This window comes from Panthera onca, chromosome C1 (genome assembly GCF_046562875.1).
Source record: "Panthera onca isolate mPanOnc1 chromosome C1, mPanOnc1 haplotype 2, whole genome shotgun sequence".
Lineage (NCBI taxonomy): Eukaryota > Metazoa > Chordata > Mammalia > Carnivora > Felidae > Panthera > Panthera onca.
This window is the reverse complement of record NC_138346.1, coordinates 174,484,155-174,506,501: the sequence shown is the minus strand read 5'-3', so window position 1 is coordinate 174,506,501 and position 22,347 is coordinate 174,484,155. Positions and strand designations below refer to the sequence as shown.

The window sequence follows — 22,347 nt, the reverse complement described above, 5'->3', positions numbered from 1 at the left end:
AAAAAGTAAAAAGAAACAGGTGAAACTAATTTAAATAATATATTTTATTTTACCTGTCTAGCATTTAAACGTGTGGCTAGTGGCTCCCATATTGGACAGCATAGTTGAGAGGTCTCTGTCCCTGGAGACCACTTGCCAGGTGACCTGATCATACATCCCATCTTGCCTGGAGAGTCCTGGTTTAGTCCTGTTGTCCAGGCTTTCTTCTCATTAAATTACTTGGTTATTAACGTCCCTGGTCACTCTCCCAAGTGTCCCTGTTTGGATAACAAATCATACCATATCATCACCCTGCCTGTACCTCCCTATCCTTGAGGGAGCTGAGGGCTCCTTCTCCTTCCTCATTCCTCGGTGCTCTACTTGAAGGGTCAGGCCTTTTCCCCCCTAGATCAAGGGTCAGCAAACTATAGCCCATAGAGCTGAGAATGAGTTTTAAATTTTAAAAGGTGTAAAAAATAAAGATTATGTGACATGGAAAATATGCCTCTGGCAAAGCCTAGCTTCCTACCTGATGTTTTACAAAACAAGTTTGCTGACCGTTATTCTCTCTTTTCTGGAGCAAAAGGAGGTCAGACCCCAGTTTATCAAGCTTCTGCCACCGTTCCCTCTGGGATTGAGGTGGGGGGAGCAGATCCTTTACCTCTTACCTGGCTTGAGGCTAGGGGGTAGACCCATGCTTCCACTCCTCTTCCCTGAGAGTCAGTGGGGACTCCGCAAGAACATTCTGGAAGGAAATCTCATTACTCAGCTCCCTTTCCACTCTCTCTACCCTAAGCCATTTCCTCTAAACATCTGCATAATATAATTTGGCATTTCACTTTGGGATTTCATTTGTGTTATATCTTAGTGTCTAGTCAAAATTTCCATTTTAAGCCTATATTACCATCACCACATCACCATCTTTCATAATGTGTGTCCTTGAATAGCCTGAGTTTGTTAGGGATAGGATCTCTTTTGTCTTATTTTTGAATCCCTCATAGCACTTAACACAATGCCTCACACAGCATACATCCACAATAAACACTGTTTGAATGAAAGAATTAATGATAATTAATTCATACGCTCAACACTTCAGCCCAACTAAACAACTCAAAATTCTCTGAAGACACTGACATTTTTTCCCTGTGTGCCTTTGCATATACACTACCTGGTGTATCTTCCTCCCTTCCCTTCTCATCCACCATCCTCCAAGATGCAGCTCAAAGAAAACAATAATATAATTTTATTAAAAATTAAAAATAGGGGCACCTGGGTGGCTCAGTCGGTTGAGCGTCTGACTTCAGGCTCAGGTCATGATCTTGGCGGTTTGTGAGTTCAAGTCCCACATCGGGCTCTGGTGCTGATGGCTCAGAGCCTGTAGACTGCTTTGGATTCTGTGTCCCCCTCTCTCTCTCTCTCTGCCCCACCCCGGCTTGTGCTGTCTCTTTCTGTCTTTCAAAAATGAATAAACATAAAAAAAAAATAAAAATAAAACTCTGATACCCTCAAATAGAAAATCATAGTCCCAGTAAAACCTTCCCACATCCACTCTAGAAGAATTTAGCATTTTTTTTAATTAAAAAAAAATTTTAATGTTTATTTATTTTTGAGACAGGAGACAGAGCATGAGTAGGGGAAGGGCAGAGAGTGAGGGAGACACAGAATCCAAAGCAGGCTCCAGGCTCTGACCTACCAGCAGAGAGCTGGATGCAGGGCTCGAACCCAGGAACCATGGGATCATGACCTGAGCTGAAGTCAGAAGAATTTAGCATTTTTAATCCATAGCCAGTAACACATTTCTTTCCTCTGGTACTTGAAACAGTGCACCTTGTCTGGAGGTATAATTGTCTCTCCCATATGTCTGGGCTGTGTATGTTCTAATCACCTAGAAAGTCTTTAAAATATGCTGATGCCTGGGCTCCGTTCCAGACCAAGAGAAATCAGAATCTCCAGGTTGGGGTCTGGGCATAGGCATTTTCAAAATGCTCTTCCGTAATCTCATATGCAGCCAGAGTTGAGAACCACTGTACAAAATGGTGAGCTACCACAAGGCAAATAACATAGCTTCTCTCTGCAACTCTAGTTATTAGCAAAGATTACTGTGGAATAAATAGTTGTCAAATGAATGAACTATGAACCGTAATAGAAATATAAAGAATAATTTACGTAAGGCTATTAGAAAATATTGTGAGATAAACAACTATATATTAATCTAATGACTTCTGGTTAATTGGACAGGTTTATTTAACCCCATCAAGCACATAAAATGACTAGAACCTCACGTCTAACTAAGCAGTTTTCCCAATTGTGGTAAACTTGGCTTTAAAAGAAATATAGATGGCCCTGCAAAAATATGGACATTAAGGCAGTTCATTAGCATGGTCTCTAACCGAGTCCAAAAGACAGACCTCCAAAGACCCCTCCGATAATGTAGATATATTTCAAGGTTGTTATCCTACAGCTGTCAAGCCCAGCCTCTCCTTGCCTTCTGCTGTGTAATTTATACTTGAGACTGGCATGAGAGTTTTTTATTAATGTTTGTCAAGCAACACTCTCTGCTCTCTTGTAATTACGCTGCCTGTTAGTAGCATTAACTACAAACATATCTCTTGGTTTTCACTTGTTAATTTGTGCCTCTCCTATATTTAGAGATAGCAATAGATGTAGTCATAAGATCAGAAAATTGCTGATGGTCAGGGGAGTTCATGAAGGTATGCATCCCTTTGCCTGTAATTAATCTGCAATGAACTAGGGTCACACAGTGGAAATATCACAAAATAAGCTCTGGGTTTGAGTTGGTCCCTGTCACTTACCCTGCGTCCTTGGACATCTAAGCTCACCTCTTTATACTTTGCACCACCCTTCTCAAAAATGGAAGGTAATAATGAAATCTATTTCAAATGCCCAGCAGAGTTATTATGTGGATAAAATAAGATGATAAACCATAAACACCTATGCTAATACCCTTGCTTCATTCATTCAGTTGCAAAGACTGTCTACACACCCAGGTACTAAAGGGATACAAATAATGATTCTTGTTACCATTGTTATTTTAAGGACCATACTATTGATACTATTGAAATGAAGCCCTTCTGACTCTTGTGATGGTTAATTTTACAAATCAACTTGATGCGGCAGCAGGGTATTTAGATATTTGGTAAGACATTATTCGGGGTGTGTCAGTGAGGGTGTTTCAGGGTAAAATTGACATTTGAATTTCTAGACTGAGTAAAACAGATTTTGTCCTCGCTAAGGTGGGCGGGCCCCATCCAATCAGTTGAAGACCTGTATAGAAGAAAAAGGCTGAATAAAAGGAAATTTCTTTCTGCTTGACCGCACTGGCTTTGGACATTGTTTTTTTTTGTTTTTTTGTTTTTTTTTCCCCCTGCCTTCAGACTTACACTGAAGCAACAGCTCTTCCTGGGGCTGAAGCCCACCAGCTTCTGGACTGGAGCTACACATCAGTTTTCTTGGGACTCCAGCTGGCCAGCTGCAGACCTTGAGACTTAATAGCTTCCATGATTGGGGAAGCCAGTTCCTTATAAGTCTGTGTGTGTATGTATATACAAATGTTATGTATGTGTGTGTATATATATATATATATATATATATATATATATGTGTGTGTGTGTATATATATATATGTGTGTGTGTGTGTGTGTGTGTGTGTATTTTTTAAACATATAAACAAAACCAATAGAATGTGTGTGTGTGCGTGTGTGTATGTGTATGTAGGTACACATACATCCTATTGGTTTTGTTTATACACATACACACACATACACACACACATCATATTGGTTCTGTTCTTCTGAGGAACTCTGACTAAAACATGTCTATAGCAATATAAACACTTTTGGGAGAGGGGGGTGCTTCAGGGATAGTCTTTAACTAAAATTTCTTACACTGATAGAAATGTTTTCAGTGCATCCAATAGAAGTTGCTATGTGAGTCAGTGGTTATTGGAATCCACCGGCCAGCTTTAAAAACATCAATTCCCAGTCTTGTGACTGGATCTTATGAATTAGTACATTCAGAGCCCAGGAATCTGGATTTGTATTTTTTTTAATTTTTTTAATGTTTTTATTTTATTTTGAGAGAGAGAGCGTGAGTGGGGAAGGGGCAGAGAGAGAGGGAGACACAGAATCCGAAGCAGTTTTCAGGCTCTGAGCTGTCAGCGCAGAGCCTGACGTGGGGCTCGAACTCACGGACTGTGAGATCATGACCCAAGCCGAAGCCGGACACCCAACCGACTGAGCCACCCAGGTGCCCCAGGAATCTGGATTTCTAGCAGTCTACCCAGTATTTCATCTGACTAACCACATTTGGGAACTTTCCACCTAAGTGGTTTGACTGACGGAACTCGAAACCAAGGATCTGCCCTGGTGTCTGAAATCCCATCACCTCAGGTTCATACATGTGGTTTCTGTTTTGTCTCCTGCTAAATGCAGACAAGCTAGAAAGATAATATATAAGGCCTTTAACCATAAATTTAGGGTATATTTATCCTGAATTCAGCTCTGATAATGTTCCTTCTGCATCCAAACACCTTCAAGGTCCCCCCATTGTCTACTTAATAAAATCCGATCTTCTTCCAATGGTATCCAAGTCCTCCCAAAATATGACCTCTGGATAACTGCAAGACCATTGTTCACCACAATTACCCACAAACACCTCACAGTCCAGCTACCACAGAGGCTGCATGGGTCCTGTTTTCACCTCCGCCTGGAGGGCACTGTTACTCCTGACCACCATCCTCCAGATTTTAGGTCAAACAGCATGTTATTCTTAAACTTCTCTAATAACTCTCTTACAGACTGCTTTATACCTAGGCACCAGAGTACATGCCTCCCCTCTTGACCGGGAACTTCTTGAAAACAGAGGTCTGCTCTCCATGTCTGCATCCCCAGAGCTCTGAATTTGGCACACGGTGAGATTCACACATATTAATTGAGTTGATTCAGACTCTTTTCGTACATGGACACCAAAAGGGAAAAATGAGGAAGTTGGACATTTAGTTGCAAAATTTCAAATGCTACGGAAAGACAGCATACTGTGCAGGTCAGACAGCACAGTGTGTTGGTGGGAAGCAAAAGCTTCGCCGAGATGGATGTGGGTTCGAGTCGCACCTCTCCTACTTATTAGTGATGTGATGGGTCAAGCTACTTCACCTTTCAGTGTCTCAGTTTCTTCGTCTGTAAGTGAAGACGATGATGGTATTACCTGACAAGGGCTGTCGTGAGGTTTAAATATGCTGAGAGCTTGGCATGTCAACAGAAAGTACCGTATTCACATTAATAAACTATACTTGTTATTGGGTCTTTCTTATTATTTTAGCAACTTTTGGGCAAGTGAGCACAGGCCTGGACAGTGGAAAATCCCTAATGTGTAAGTAAGTAGAAAAGTGGAAGGGTCCTAAAGCTAGCTTATCTGGTGGGCAATGTCCATTTGTGAAGGGTATTTACCTCGGGGGCGGTGGGGGCGGGGAGGGGGAACAGCCAGAGCGTTATCGTCTTCTTCCATGAGTTGCCTCTCTTCTCTGATGGATTTCCTTAAGGAATATAGATCCACAGGAGATTTATGTGTGTGCTCTGTTTCCCAATACTTAACGCAACTTATTTGCCACCACTAAGCATTCATTCTTTTCCTGGAGGTCAATTCGCAAGGTGCCTGCTCCTGCCAAGGGCAAGATTGATAGAGCAGCAGCTGCTGACTTGATGGCTAATGTACATGAGGCCGGCCTCCTCTTTGTCTCTGGACTAGAAGGACAAATGGGCCAAACTCAATCCTTGGAATTGAAAAGTGATCTTAGATACCATTTTGTCCAATCCACTGTCTGGATATCTGACAAAGCTCAGGCCTAGATCAGAGAAAATAACTTAGAATACAGTACAGACCTGTGGTTGCCAAAGGCCACTTGTCTGTGACAAAGACAACCTGTTCTGGATGAAATGAGAAAAGGAAGGCCAATGTTGCAAGGCTTTCATAAAAGTGAATGGGTTGGATATTTTTTAATGTTTATTTATTTTGAGGTGGGGGGGGTAGGGAACAAGCGTGCACACAAGCTGGAGAGAGGCAGAGAGAAAGGTAAAGAAAGAATCCCAGGCAGGCTTCATGCTGTCAGCACAGAGCCTGACATGGGGCTCAATCCCATGAACCGTGAGATCATGACCTGAACCGAAACCAAGATTTGGATGCTTAACCAACTGAGCCACCCAGGGGTCCCTGAATCGGTTGGATTTTTGTAATCCAAAGTTAAATTCTTCATACTTTTATAATATTAAGATTACTTTTCTTTACAAGACCATGACCGTTAATGCCAACTTGTCTCTTTAATGACCTTACCTGGGTAAATAAATGTAGATAACTCTATGTCCTTCTCCACTGTTTTGTTGTTGTTCCTTCAGTCGGCTGTTTTACTGGTCTACAAATTCCCCGAGAGTTTTGTACTCTCTAATGTCAAGATTGAGAACAGGAGCTGTGGAATCAGAAAGACCTGAAATGTTATCTTTGTTCTTCTTCCAAGTTGTATGACTTTGAAAAATTCATTTGACTTCTCCATGTCTCTAAAATGACACCAATAGCAATAATGTCTATTTTACCGGATCACTGTGCAATGAAGAGATACCAGATGGCATGTGGTTAGCACCGGGCCTGGCACAACGATGATGATAGTGGGTGGTTAAATAGGTTTTTCAGAAGTCAATCATGTAGATAGAATGTTTAAATGAAGAGCAGACTCATAAGGATCAAAAAAGCATTTAATTTCTTCATGTGAGATTATTCCTAGATGTAGCCTGTATGCTTTGAAAACTGCTGCTGTTGGATTCAGACAGAATGGACTTACATGCTACTAACCTGAGCCAGTTTCTGGTCTAATGCTTTTAAATAAGGCAATTAACTTCCCTGAGTGCCTGTTTCCTCGTACAGTAGAAGATAGTCTCCCATTATAGAACATCAACCCAGTAGGCATTTTACACACATCCTTATGTAACATACACAGCAACCCCATAAAATAGATACAGTTGATTATTGCTATTTGTAGTAATGCTCTATAAAGCTGTGTGAACCCTGAGCCATTGCTCCTAGGGGAAACACAGGGTTAGGTTCCTATGAGCTTCTGGTCACCACAATTTAATCAATCAATCAATACCTACCTTGATTTATGTGTGTTTCTTTTAAAAGACACTCTATTTAATATATAGTTGATTCATTAACATTGAAATCATGGCCAACAGTACTAGAAAACACTCCTGAATGAAACGTGTCTAACACGTGTATTTTCTCACAGCCGTCTTCTGCTTAGGAATACCAGGTAATAGTTCAGCACTACACTTGGGGTTAAACCGTGGGAACCGGTGAGATCGCCAACAGAAGGCACAAAAATGTGAAATAAGTGGTGCTGAAAAGGTCTCACAAAGGATACCTGTTTACAGTAGGACAGCTAAAACAAGAAGGCAGAACAGTGCCTGTGGACCTCAGCTGGGAGTATGTGTGTTAGGCAACTCCTATTTTGTTGCTCTGTTCATGGTGCATGTCTGCTAATGAGCACAAAAGCACCACAAGTATTGAATCTGGATTCAATCTGGATTGTATCTGGATTGTAATCTGGGATTACAAATAAATTTTAGTGAGTAGCTGTATTTGCAAATAAAGAATCTGCCAAAAAAAAAAAAAAAAGAAGGATCACCTGTGCTATTCTGTTCACAGCTGAGGACTCTGATGCTCAAAGAACTTATTTAATAAAACTAGCTAATGGCGAAGTTGATTTGAAATGGGTACATGTTTTCAAAGAACATTCACACATTCTCCATTATTAACCCCAGCATCTAGCGCTGCATGTATCCAAGTTACTCTACCTATGCAACAGGAGGGGTTTAAATAGCTACCTCACAGAAAGACGGTGAAGATCAAATTAGCTGATGCCCTCGGAGGTGCTTTGTAAACTGTAGAGCATTACACAAATGTGAGAGTTTCATAAGTAGATTCAATTAGAGTGAAGTTTCTCTATCCACTATTAAGGCTGACTATAATGAGCGCCCTGATTCTTCCACAGTTGAAAGAGACCAAGATGAGAACCAGGACCTTGAGAGGTCCAGGGCTGGATAGCCCTTATCCCAGCAAGCAATGTGAAGCTGGTGATTCAAGCTAATTCAACAGAGCCTCAGTGGGATTGCTCTTCTGGGATTCTGAGAGCCAAAGAAGTGCTTACAGTATATTTTAGCTAAAAGATCAAAATGCAGGTTGAATGCACTAAAAAAGTGTTTCTGATGTCAAGTCCGCTTATAGTCACTGTTATGAAAATCACCCAGACTGGCAAAAAAAAAAAAAAAAAAAAAATCAACAGGAACAGCATTAGTCAGCACTATTAGTCAGTGGCTATTGGCAAGTGGGAGTATTATCTCAAAAACAGTCCTGAAGGGGCGCCTGAGTAGCTCTGTCTGATTTCAGCTCAGGTCATGATCTCTCATGGTTCATGGGTTCAAGCCCTGCATCGGGCTCTGTGCTGACAACTTGGAACCTGGAGCCTGCTTCAGATTCTGTGTCTCCCTCTCTCTCTGCCCCTTCCCTGCTCACACTCTGTCTCTCATTCTCTCTCGTGTGCAAAAATAAATAACCATTTAAAACATCAAACACACACACACACACACCCCAAAAATAATCCTGATCCTGATGCTGCTTTGCTGTGCTTGAATGAGGGAGGGGGCTTCGAGCTGACACTCTGTGTTAATCACAAAAGGGTATTAAATTAAGGTGAAACCATACTCATCCAAACAGTATCAGAAGAATTAACCCTCTCAGATAAGGAAAACTTGGTAAAAAGGGAGAGAAAGGACTTGAACAGAATCATACCCTTTAACTCACTAATTAACTCACTTCAAGAATGTTAATAAAATGACCAGAGAAAGGAAAAATTTGACACACAAAGATATTCATAGTGTAGTTATTTCCGATTTTTAGCTTTTATACGTAATGGGAAAGTGGTTTAAAAATTATGACACATTCACACAATACTAAATATAATTAAAAATCATTTTAAGAATTTTATCAATATGCAAAAAAATATAGTGAGTATAAGTTTAAGTAAAGAAAAAAACCTAAAAGCAGGACACAAAAAGCATGAGTCAACTGTGTTTATGTGTGCATTCCTAAAAATAAAACAAATAAAAAATTTAAAGGAAATATGCCAAATGTTAGCAATCATTGATTTTTTTGTTTCTGAAATTATGAGTGGGGTTTTTATTCATTTTTTTTTAATTTCCAAGGTTTCTACCATAAATATATGCCATTATTATTTTTAAGATGGGGGGGCAACAGCATAATGAAAGTACAATCTAATTTGCTGTCATACTCCACACCAAAAGACTGCTCTGATGAACAGAAGCACAGATTAAACAAGATTTAGCCTGTTCATCTAACAGGTCACTGATCTGTAAAAATATCAGATGTTTTCAGATTTTTCAAATCATTTATTATTAAGCAACTAGTTGGAGTGTAGCCAACTTAATTAAACAAAGAACAGGAGATGGCCCCATCCCCAGAACAGTCCCTGGGGGGCAAGACTCTCCCTTCTTCACCTTTGTACTGCCAGAACCTCATGCCTGCAACAGAACAGGATCTCAATAAATATGTATTGAAAGAATGAAAGATTAGAAAATATGCTACCATAAAATCACAGTTCAGAAGCCATCTGTTTCATTCATTCGTGTACGCAAAGTTTTATTAAGCACTTATTACATGTACATATGAGTAGGCATGAGCAGCCTTCAAGACCAGGCAATGACCTATGACATTCCCAATACATAAACAAATAAAGAACTTCACATAATAAGAAAGTTATATGAATAAAATGCTAAGGAGGTTAACAAGAGGGAAGAATTTCTCCATGTGGAAAATTATGAGAAGGCTTTTTAGGGGGCATAGGATTCGAACAGAGTCTTGAAGGATAGATAGAATTTGGACATGAGTGTGGAAAGTGGGGAGAAGGCATCTCACTGAAGTAATGAGAAAAGCAAAGTTTTAAGGCAAGAATTTATAAGGCTTAGGGAAAACAAGAAGTGCTTCGGTTTGGCTAGAGCATGGAGACCTGAGGTAGGTAATGGAGGGGGCACTGAAGCCATGGGACCTGGTTACATAGAGAGGGATTTGAGTGTCAGGTTAAGATTTGCTTTCTCCCACAGATAAAGAAGAAAAATGGAGAGTCTTTGAGTAGTTGAGTGACCTGGGCAGAGAAATGCTTTAAGGAGACACTTGGGCGGCAATTCATAAAATGAATGGGAAAATGGGGAGGCAGAGCCTGAAATGGGGTAGAGCTCCCCATGACAAAAACCTCCAGTGAACAGCTGGGAATATTCAACCAGCTAAGCAGCTGGAAACTCAGCTCTTAGTTCCCTCAATCATCAGAACTGCCCCCAGCTCTCTGCTGCTGGATTTCCTTTAAGATGAGATGCTAAGGACCAAGCTTTAAGAGTGATGCTTGAACCCTAGGCTCAACCACCAGCCCAATTCCTCCTCTGCAACAGAAGCGCTTGAATTGCTTTGCAAATATATGCAGATACATGCGAATAATAAATCCATTAACATGTGCCCCAAGCCTCAAAGGGAAAGGTTTGCTTTGATCAAAGCTCATAATGGGATATATCCAAGGGGCAGAAAAACAATATCCTGCTCAACTCAAACAAGGGAAGGCTTAGGTTCTGAAACAGAATGCCTGGTCTTAGTAACTGCTATTCATTGAAATATTAGGGCATATGGCTTTCCCCTTCTACTTCTCTGTTTCCTGAGGCTGGAATTTCCGTAAAAGATCTCTCTGCTTCAGTTTAGCATGGCTGCAAGTACTGACGAAAACGTGTGTGTGTGTGTGTGTGTGTGTGTGTGTGTGTGTGTGCTGAATATGACCCTCTAACCTCCTTAAAGTATGGTCTACAGACCAGTAGCATCAACACCATCTGGAAGAAGCCAGATTCCAGTACTAGTGAGTCAGAATCTGCACTTCAACAAGATGCCAGGTGTGCATTATAATGTGAGGAGCACTGATCTAAATAACCTAAGTAACTACAATTATAAACTCCTAAAGGCCAGGACTCATTCTTATTTACCCTCATATCCCCCAGGCATGGTACATAATCAGTAATCAAAACAGGCCTCTCTTTCCTCTTCTGTAAAATGAGATAATAGCTATCTCAGGGGCTATCACATGGAGTGAACAGAATATTAAATGTAAGATGTTTGAGCACAATACCTGCCGTGCAGCCGGTGCCCAAAGTCCTAATTCCCTCCTCACTCCCGTTCTCTGTTCCAAGCAATTGCTGAACTGTGTGCTAGTAGCTTCAGTTGAGCATTTTGTATTTTCGAAAACATCTATCTCATCTAATCCTCCTATTCAGAGAACAGGTGTTGCCAGCTGAGTTTCCCCAGCCAGAACACTGGGAACCAGACAGATTCAAGTTCTTGTGCAAAGACATAAGAGGGGCAGAGCTGGGATTTCAACCAGCCCGTTTCTAACCCCGCAGCCACCCCATCCATAATGTAGGGTAGATCACACACATACCCTGCTAAAAATTATTCTACCAGCTTCAGGGCAGATTCTAAACTTTTTTGCACAGCCTAGGAGGGGACGGTGTGATCTGAATGTACTACAGAAGGTGCCATTTGACGTGGGCATGGGTTGGCTGTGTCAGGTAAGACACTGCTGCAAAAGACCCAGGGAGAGTTTCGTGACCTGCCCTCTGTCTGCTTCTCCAATCCCGGCTGCTTCTTTCCTATTGTTTCAGGTCATATTTGTCAGTTCAAAGTCATCAGGACATTTCACATCTCCCTCAATATACTATGGTCCCTTTCTCTGGAATGGGTTTTACTAACCCACTGTGTCAGATAGCTTCTCTAGACATACCTCCCACATTTCCCCTTGGGGCTGATCTGTCTGGGTAATTCCTAGCTGGGTTTGGCAGGGGTTGAAAGGGAAAGAGGGGAGTGAGGTCAGAGTATGTATTCCCCTGGGTTCTTTCCTACAAGGTGGATGAGAGCCAGCTGTGTCCCTCTAGGGAAGGCTCTCTTCCCTCAAGGAGGCCAGGGCTACAGGATTCTGGCAACTGAAGCCTCCTGTCATCACAGGGGTCATGGGTGGTATCAGCTGAGCACCACATACCCACACTATGCCTTCTGGTTTCCTTATACCCTCACCTTTGTATGTAAACCCTCCTTCTGCGATCCCATTTTGCACATGCCTTTTGTTTCCTTTTAGGAGCCTGACTAAAACACTCTTCATCCAGCTAACTCCTATTCAAACTAAAGAACAACCCAAGGGCCACCATCTCTGATTCCATGATACCTTCTCTCACAGCAGTTGTGACACATACTATTAATGTTCATATTCTTGTCCTACTTCTTCAAGGACAAGGATGATATTTTTTTTTCTACTTTATAGGCTCAGTATCTAGAAAACACTCTACAAATATGTGTTAAATAGATTAATTAAGAGTGAGTAGGTCAACTCTTCTTAAGTGAAACATTTCTACCTTATGAAAATGAAGAAAATCTCTAAGGATTTTTTTTTTTATATTCAAGGCATTGTTGTTCTATACTTAAGACTGCTCTTTTTTCGTGAATCACTTAATCTGGGACTAGTCCAGGCAAACTGAGCACATTTTCACCCTAATTATAATCTGTGCATGGCAGTGTGATGTCTAGGGATGGAGTGAAGTTCAGGAACTCTAAAATGGCTGGAAGGGATGGTGACATTTGGAATTCTTGGGTAGCCACCATAATCCCTGCCTCCTGAGATATATACCCCTGTGTAATTCCCTACCTTTAGTGTAGCCTGGGCCTAGTAACTTGCCGCTCACAGACAGAATATAGCAATGTTGCTCTGGTGATTTGGTTCCTAAAGAGTGACTTACATCTTGCTGGCACTCACTCACTCCTTCTGGCTCTCTCTTTGCTCACTCTGATGAAGCCTGCTACCATATTTCTGAGCTGCCCTATGGGGAGGCCCATGTGGTAAGGAAGTGAGGGCAGCCTCTTGCCAACAGCCAGAAGAACTGAGCCCTCGGTCTCATTGCCTGCCAGGAACTGAATCCTGCCAATAACCACGGAGGGGCTCGAAAACGGATCCTGTCCCAGCCAAACCGTGGGATGATTGCAACCCTAACTAATATTGCAGCTTGAGCCAGAACCCAGAACCCAGAGAATCCAAGTAAGCTGCCCCAGTTTCCTGATCTACAGAGATCATGAGATATTCAATGTTGTTGCTTTAAGCCACTAATTGTGGGACGATTTGCTATGTAGTTAATAGGCAAACTACTCAAGGATTTTCTCCAACTTAATTATCAGTGGCACAGTTCTAGTTCTGGCCTGCCAGATCCCAGAGTAAGAATGGGAAAACCAGAGGGAAATAGAGGAAAGGATTGAATGCTTGTAGATTGCAATTGTTCTAACTTAGCCCAGAAATTCTGTTTCCATCCCAAAGAAGAAATTCAATGACATCATTCTAATTGACCTGACTGCTTCCTGGTTTTTATGCATTTTTGTTTAAAAAGTGATTTGGTTTTGCAGCCTCTGGCCCGCCTCCCCCAGATGAATCGAATAACAATGGAAACTGAAGCTTACTGAGCATTAGGGATTGTCTGCAAAATAGCCAACAGCAATTCCTCCCATCCCTGTATGCATGCCCACTGGTCCCCCCAAGAGGTAGGGTCTACCTCCCCTTGAACCTAGTGTCTTACTCTGACCAGCAGAACTGGCAGAAGCAGCATCATGACAGTGCTCAGCCTGGGCCTTAAGGGGCATAATGGTTTTTATTTTTGCATTCTTGAGAGCTCTGAGGTGTCATGTGAAGAACTCTGATTACTCTGCTTGAGAGGGGAGAGGGAGGGCACGGAGAGAAAGAATCTGCAGAAGGTGGGAGATTACAGTGAGAGGCAGAGAGAGAGAGTGAGTGAGCAAGCATAAGCCCACCCAGCCACCAGTGGTTCTAGCCACCCCGGCTGCAGCACCAGTCATGTTGAAGAAGCTACCTTGAATCCTCCAGTCCTGGATGAACTGGCCCACACAGAGCAACAAGACCCTTCCTTGACTGGGTCAAGGGCTTCCTTGACCCCCCAAAGCCCTTCCTTGACTGGAGAGTCACAAGCAAATAAATGGTTGTTTTTAGCCAATAGGTGTTAGAGTGATTTGGTATACAGCAATTGACAACCAAAACTCTGAAGAACTAAGATGCTGTCCAGCACCCGACTAGACTTTTCACCTATACTTCCCTATAGTCCTTACAACTCCAACTCCGTAGGATGGGTAAGTCCACTGCCCTGAGGATGAAGACACGGAGACCCAGAGAGACCAGTAATTTATGCGAGGTGGCTTATAATTTATACAAAGTCACACAATCATCACTCCGGTTCTAGGGTGGCTGATGGAATCAGGTTCTTTGATTTAAGTTGGGCCTAATGCAGAGAAGGTGCACATACATACATGCTTCACGTTAAACAGGAGCTTTTATTTGTTGCCCTCGAGCATCCCTTAGCCTGGAGTGGGGCTGCAGGAAGCAGAAGAAGAGAAGTCACTCACAAGAGAATGTCCTTCAGAATCTCACTCCAGGGAAGCTGGAGTAGCAGGTGTCTGTGTAGTCTCAAAGGTGGTAGCAATAACAGTTATGAAGTGCTTAGCCCTTTCTATTGCATTCACTCATTCAACCTTTCCAATAATCCCATGAGTTAGGAACAATTATCAGCCCCACTTTATGGATGGCAAAACCAAGGAACATATAGGTTAATTAACTTGCCCAAGGCGATGCTGCTAACTGGTAATCAGAGGGCTCCAGCCCAGCATCTGTGGGCTCTGCGTTTGTGGCAGCGTCAAGACAACGCAGCTGGCTGAGTGTGCCTGGCCACCTGAGGCTGCCCACGGACAGGTTTTGGCTCTCCCCTTTCTGTGAGTTTATCTAAGGCTAGCTAAGGCTCTTACAGGCTCCACTAAATGTGACTAGTTATTTCATTATACATTATACACTTTATCCCAATCCATCAAACACCCTTATTCAAAGGTCAAAGAACACTTTTGCCATTGTGACAAAATATTGCGATTTTAGGCCAAAAGCTTTCTGCTAACTTTTTACATAGTCCGCAGTAATAAAGCCCAGCATATGATAAGGCAGTACCTGGGTGCAGCTGGAACATAGTGGGGGAGCAGAGTAGCAGTTTACAGGGCAGGAGAAGCAGGCATGTAGAGATTTCTAGGCCCTGGTAGGAAGGATAGATTTTTACTCAAGTATGAAGAGAGGATATCTGTGGCAGGAGGCCTATGTTCTCTTCTGCTTCCTGGGTACATAGCTGCATTACATTCCCCACCCTCCCTTGGAGTTAAATATAGCCATGAACCTGAGTTCTAGCCAATGGAAGGTAAGCAGAAGTGATGTGACTCATTTCTGAGTGTGGCCCATTTAAGCTGCCCATGCCCTCTCCTTCCCACTGGAACAAAGCCCCCAGAGTGCCTTTGAATAAGCAGATGCCCTCAGGGCTTCACCCATCTCCCTTTGGACCCCTTCATCATTTTCCTGCATGGCTCACTCCAGGTGTTCTTCCTATTCCAAATGCCAGCACCTGCATCTTCTCATCAGTGACCTGCCCACAGGGTGTCTAAAGCCCCTCCACCTGCACATGCAGATTGCCACAGTACCTGGGAAGGTATGTCTCCCCAGAGGCAGCCCTTAACCAATGAATGAGCTCCAATACTCCAGCTCTCTTGTCCTGATGGGATAACTCTGACGTGAGGTCTACACTGTCTTTAGATCTTGCCTTGTGGGATCAGGCTAAAGTTACCTCCTTGGGATTTTTGCTTGATATCACACCCTTGCTTGATAGCCTTCCCTTCCTGGTCCTTCCTTGAGATCCTTCCCCATGTCTATATCAGTTCTTTCCCAGTTAAGCTTCCTACCAGATCACTTTCATATGAATCCCGGTTTCAGGGCCTACTTCCAGGAAATCCAATCTAGGGGATCTTTGAAACCTCGTGTGAACAAGGCTTGAATGACTCCTTAGAGCGGGGCTGTGCTGCTGTGCTATTCACTCCTTCAGGTTACAACTCTTGGTGTGAGCTGTTACATAGTTTTGGCTCCCTTTGCTATAGCAGCTAGCCTTCCCTAGCTGATACCCTATAAAAAGGTATTAAGCAGAAGAGTGACTTGACATCTTTTATACTTAAAAAATAATACATGGCTCACATTGGGAAGATAGATTAGAGGGTGGCAAGAAGCAAACGAAGAGGTTCCTGTAAAAGAGACAATCCATTGTGGCTTCTCAGACCTGGGTGCTGGTATTTGAGTGTAGACATTCCAGAACACGCTTTTGAGATGGAAATGAGATTGGATACTATTGGATTGGGTACGGGGATGGGAAAGAGAAGAAACCCAGAAAGTATTCTAAATTCTGGATTGGCGATTAAAAAGTCCACACAGGCGATGGACTCATCATCTCATTATCCAAGTATGATACTTATACAGCAAACCTGAAGTTGGTTCCACCGTAGCACTATCTTGGCCCACCTTACAAAATTTCTCTTCCTTTTCCAAAGTAAGGGGAAAAGGAAGCAATTGTGAATCAGGCATGAATCCATGACCGTGACCCTTCTCCTGGGTTTCCTTTCACCCGGGTTGACAAGCTCCCTCTTACCGAAACCATAGGCTGCAAATGCCACTTGAAGAAAGATTTGCCTGATGGGATATGGTTGAGGAGCCAAGGTTTACAAACAGGGTATGAACTAGGGCCCTTCCATTGTGAGAGAGCAGGTCTCACATCAGAATCTGTAAGGTGTGCAAGGATGACCAAGACAGGTCTCTGTTTCCAAGTAGGAAATGTCCCACTGAAAAGATGAGTCATAATCTATCCCACACCTCAAAGTTTAATATGCATATAAAGTTAAACATGCATTGTGGATAATATAAAAAGATAATCTGAAACTTAATTTCAGTGCCTCCGATCTCCTGCCCCATCGTGGGCATCACAAAGACCACTGTATATTCAAGGTCTTTATTCCTGGTCCACCTGTCCCACTTGCCTTCTTCCTTCCCATCTGGCTACCCTCTTGGGGGCCTCCCATAGCAACCTGCCACTGAGGGCTTGCTCTGTTAAGCCTACCTTATTTTCTATATTTCTGATGCTTTGATGTGTGAGGTTTGATACTGCAGGGAGTGTCTATCCCAGGGTTAGCTAATTCCTAGAGATAGCAAGCAATTTTCCTGGAGTGCACCTCTCAGATGCAAATGAACCAATCCAGATCCTGTACCCGCCCCCGCCCCCCCAAACTCTAATGCTCTAGGCCACTATCCATATGCCTTAATCATCCTAGGGCCAAGTACCAAACAACTAGGGACGGCCCCTATGCCTCAGAGCCCACTGAAATTATTCAAATTAGCCAATACTAAACCTGTTTACCCTGCCTCATGTTCCTTCTTACAGAAGTCACAATAAAAGCTCTTGCCCATGGTTCCTCCCTCTCCCTCTGCCTCCTAACCAAGCCTGGGGCTTCCATATGGACCTGGTGAAGTGCTATGCTTCCTCCTCTTGCGATCTGTGAGTAATAAACCATGAATGACAGCCATCTCCTGATCTGGGGGCTTTACCATACCTAAATAATAATAAAAAAGTATATTTTTAAAACACATATCCCCAGCTCAGAGCCCTCTGTTCCATCCCAGGTCCCCCACACTATTCCTCAGCCTACAGGAGCCTGGTGTCTGAGATGCACACCCTGTCCTAGTCCCTTCTTGAGAATCTGTGATGAAAAGTTCAGTTCTCGGAGTCACAATGTCTAGGCAACCCAGGGAAGATTCTGTCACCTCAGTGTGCCACATCTACCTCTTCTTCGTATAGGGACAGTAAAAGTACCCGTTTTGAAAATTTGTTGTGAGCACTGAATGAGACAATGAATGTGAAGTGCTTAGAACAGTGTCTGGCATGGAAGAAGAACTCAGGAACTGTCAGTTATTGCTCTCATCACCATTAGTAGAGAGCAAAGAGTGGTAACAAAGCTAGCAGAGGAATCTCACATGTTACCTACTGCTTCACCAATGCTTTCCACACACACAGAATAAGGGACAGGCAGCAGAGAGGAATGATTGCATATTCATAAGCACCTCTAACCAAATTAATTGATAGGGTACGATAGTAATAAAAAGAATTAATTTCCATTTTAATAACTTCGCATGCTACATGTTAAGTATAGGTCCATATTACCAGTGGCCACACAATTTCCCCTTTGCATCTGTTCCATGTTGATTATGATGTCAGGAAAGCAAAAGTTAAATCCCTTTTTAAGGAAGGGGAAAAAAAATCTAATTTAATAACATTACAATCCTGTTGAAAGCGGGATTAAATCTTAATAAGGGTGGAAGGATGTTGTGTTTATGTCTGTTCCTCTTGAAGCCCGGGCAACTTGTTCAGGGACAGAGACCGTGTTGTCAGAGAACTTCACAGCCCAACCCGGCCTCATCTTCCCGCTTCCGGACACAGCAGCAATCTCTGATGGTGCTGACACCTCCATTTTCACTTTTCCCTTCCTGGTGCTTTTTCTTATTAAAGCAGCTTGATTCTGTAATTTCTACCAGTACAGATGAAGATAAAATGACTCCCAACTTTTGCTTTGACCTTATAAAACTATGTAATTGGTACAGAACCTTCAGGCTAAATGAGTTTCCTTTGGATTGAGAACCTTGGGCAGGAGAATCATAGAGTTAAAAACAGACCACATGCCCAGATAAAACAGCTCACAAACCACTATTCTCTTTGCCTGAGTATTGAAACTCAGGTCTAACACCAATCTCATGCGAGTCTAGTTTTTATGTATTCATTTTTTTTCTCTTAAAAGTAAATATAATAGCTCAGAGCACAACAAAACGCATCCAGCTCAATTCCCTCATTTCACAGAATCTCGTCATTCTGAGGGAGTCCTCATAACCCACAGAAACTGTGTCTAAGCTCCTACGAGTTGCTCCTGGGGCCCAAAGACTGGCCCTGTTCCTGCTTCATCATACCTATGAGCCAGTGACGCATTACAGTTGCCCAAACAGGCTGCAATGGGCCCTAGTTCTGAGTCTTCACAGCTGCATCACTCCTATCTGGAATATTCTCTCCTACTAACCCTTCTGCCAAACTCCCGCTCTACCTTCAAGCTTTAGCTCCGGTGTCTTCTCTTGTGAAGCCCTGAATGCCTTCCCTGGTGATCTGGGGAAGATGCTCCATACTCACACGGACTCTTGTGCAACCTTCACGTCACAGTGGTCAAACTACTGCAGTGATTTGCTTACTTGTCTCCCATTCCTTGTAGATGGAGATTACCATGGGTGGAAGCCTATCCTTTCATCTGTTTCCCTACATAGCACCTAGAACAACAATGGGCGTATCTCGGCTTAGGTGTGTAGGATGATTAGTAAAACCAAACTTGCATAGTGCTTAGTATACATCGGGCACAGCTTTCTATAGTATTACACCCATGTACACTCATTTAACCCCCCGAATCCCAAGCCACTCTTACCACCATCCACATGTTAAACTGCAGGTCCTGGAACATCGAGGGGAGAGGTAACCTGCCCAAGGTCACGCAGCTAACAAGTGTCAGCTAGAGTGTGCATTCCAGTCCAGGAAGTTTGGCTGCCCAACATAGACCTCTCAAGCTACCGCGCCCTGCTCTGTGACAATGCCCCAGGACTGGCAACTAGCACTCCTCTAATGCGCTAGGACTGGTGCTGGCTGGCTCCTGTGCTCTAGTCTGCGGAGGACTTGGAGGCTGCCGTCAGGGCTGGCAGGGAAAGAATGCTCTGATCAATGAACCACTCTCCGGAGAGACAGAACAATGGATGGCGCTGGTCAGCCAGGCATCTCTGCTAACGAAGGGCCCAGGCTCCACACCAACCCCCCAGCCGAGGCAGTTTGAATGCCCACAGGGTTGGACCTTTGGATGATTGATAAACAATAGAAGGTACCAGTATTCATCCTCATCTGCCAAGGCTCTTCGTTACTGTCAGTTATGGGCCAAGTCAGCTCTGCCACAGGAAGAAGGTTTGCTCGTTAAGCTGAGGCCCTGTCACAGGTGGCTGCTGAGTTGAGGAGCAAAGGTAATGAAATTGCAGGGCCATGCATGAAGAGATGCTGGCTTCTTTAATGTCCCTCTCATAAAAGCACTGTGGGAATTCTTGCCAACTACCTTGGAAGCACACTCCTATCTGGGCATGTTAAGACAGGTCTGAATTAAGGACTATCTCTCAACAGTACCATATTTAATAAACACAGAATTTTTTTGAAGACTTTATTTTTAAGTAACCTTTACACCCAAAGTGGGGCTCCAACGTACCAGCCTGAGATCAAGAGTCACATGCTCCACCAACTGAGCCAGCTAAGCACCCCTAAATGGAGGCTTTTAAAAGGTTGTATTTTTATTTTTAAATCTCCAATCCTTCACATATTCAACAAACATTTCTCTGATCACCTACTGTGTGCCAGACACTCTGTTAGGTACTAGAAAGGCAGAAATGAGACAAAGCAACAACACCCTCGGTCCCCCAGTAGCTACCAGTTACCAAGTTATTACAGGCCTTCAACAAGATCCTATACACCCAAAGCTGCAAATACTGAGTGCTAGTTCTCAGTAACAACAAATTCATGGCACACTGGAAACACAAAAAAGGAGGGGGGTGCAGGCAAGGAGAAGACCCCATAGGAAGCAACAGACTTGGCCAGAGCAAGAAACTGGAAAAGGATATTCCAGTGAGGACAGCCCGTTCAAAGACTGTTCTCATGGAAGCTTGAAAGAGCGTGATCAGCAGTTCAATATACCTGAAACCCAGAGTTCAAGGAAGGGGACTGAGAGACTTAGGAAGGAGCCAAGATATTCTAGGGAGTTTAGATTTATCTTAAAGGCATGGGGCACCCTGGAAGGATTTTAAGTGAAGAGGAGGAAGGCTGTATTTTATCAGATTTGCATTTTAAAATAAGCACTCCATCCAGCAGGAGGAATTGGATATAGGCACTCCAAGAGTGAGGGTGTGATGTCAATGGCAAAGTTCAGCCATCAAACTCAGTGTAAAGGGGTATATAATGGACATATGTGCAGATCAAATGTCCTGACAACATATCCTAGAAGTAATAGGTCACCGAAACGTTAACATAAAGCTGTTGTGCTTTCCCCAACTGTGTTAACTAGAGACCAAACTTCTCTGGCCCTTTGGGGCAGATCTTGTTAGCAACATGTTCCCCATCCATGTGTCAATTTCTCCATCAACATGAAGGGATACCATGGAGCCAGTGTAAACAGGGATTTAGAGATTTAATTCAGTATTAGAAAATGGACCCCTTAAAGCGTTATGAAAACAATATAGATTATATATCTCTCCAGTCTCCAGTAGGATTTCAAAGTTAAAAAAGAAAGTTAGAACTGGCAGGAAATTCAGAGACTATCCAGCCCAAACCTCTCAATTCATGGATCCATATCTTTAGTTCTTTGGTTCTCTGATAAAACCCTACTTGTCATTAACCCATGATGTCTCAAAGTCTCTCCCATTCTGTAGGTTTCTTGACTCCCACAGGATTAATGACTCCCTCTTGGGAGCTCTGGTGGTACTTATTGTCTGGCCTTTACTTTGTCATCCTGTAAAATGGATTCACCATTGTGCCATGGATTGGATACTTGGCAGAGTCAAATAGAGAGGATAATCTCAACCTACCTATTTCATAGGGTTGTTAGATATGCCAGGAACCTACCTATTTGATCTCAGATCTCTTCTCTGTCCTTCAGGTTTGTAGGAAATGACATTTCTCAAGCTCCCTTGTTCTTGGGCTTCTAAGTAGATATGGCCAATTGGAGGTACCGTGTGGTGACTAAAAGATCGGAAGGGGGGAAGAGGTCAGGGTATATCAATCCCCATCTTTCCTGGATTTGGTTGGCATCTCCATAAGGAATAGCATCTCTTCCATGGTTCCTCTGTGGTTCTAGCATCTGAAGGTGACCCTAGTCTCTGGGATTTGGTGGCACTACCTTCTCCCTCTGTTCCTCTAGCCTAAGGATTACAGTGGCTTTCTCTCATTGCTGGTCTCTGGCTTGCCTTTGGATTCTCAGTTCTTCTACCACCCATGCAACCAGTTCCTGTATTGAATTCCCTCTGTTTGAAATACCTAGAAAGATTCTATTTGCCAACTGGATCCTGACTGATATATTAGTCAAACAGAAAAGGAGTGGAGAAAATAAGTAATATTATGGACAACATAGTCGGTGTCAGGCTCTGACTCTGGGTGTTCAATTCATAATTTCAAGACAGCATAGTGGTTAAGGTTACAGACTTTGTCAGTGAGACCAGGCTTCAGGTCTCAGTTCTGACATGTACTAACT

The 22,347-nt window shown here is 43.0% G+C and overlaps 1 protein-coding gene across 3 annotated transcripts in view; it reads right to left on the bottom strand.

Moving 5' to 3' along the window:
• DAB1 (DAB adaptor protein 1) overlaps positions 1 to 22,347 on the bottom strand; it is a 1,137,940-nt gene that overhangs the window by 946,786 nt on the left and 168,807 nt on the right. For 2 of the 3 annotated variants that reach the window (XM_078451862.2, XM_078451864.2), the window contains exon 2: positions 6,325 to 6,457. The exons of the other annotated variant lie outside the window; for it this stretch is intronic. The gene's annotated coding sequence lies outside the window, so the exon portion shown is untranslated. The remainder of the gene's footprint in view (positions 1 to 6,324; positions 6,458 to 22,347) is intronic. 3 annotated transcript variants of the gene reach the window in all.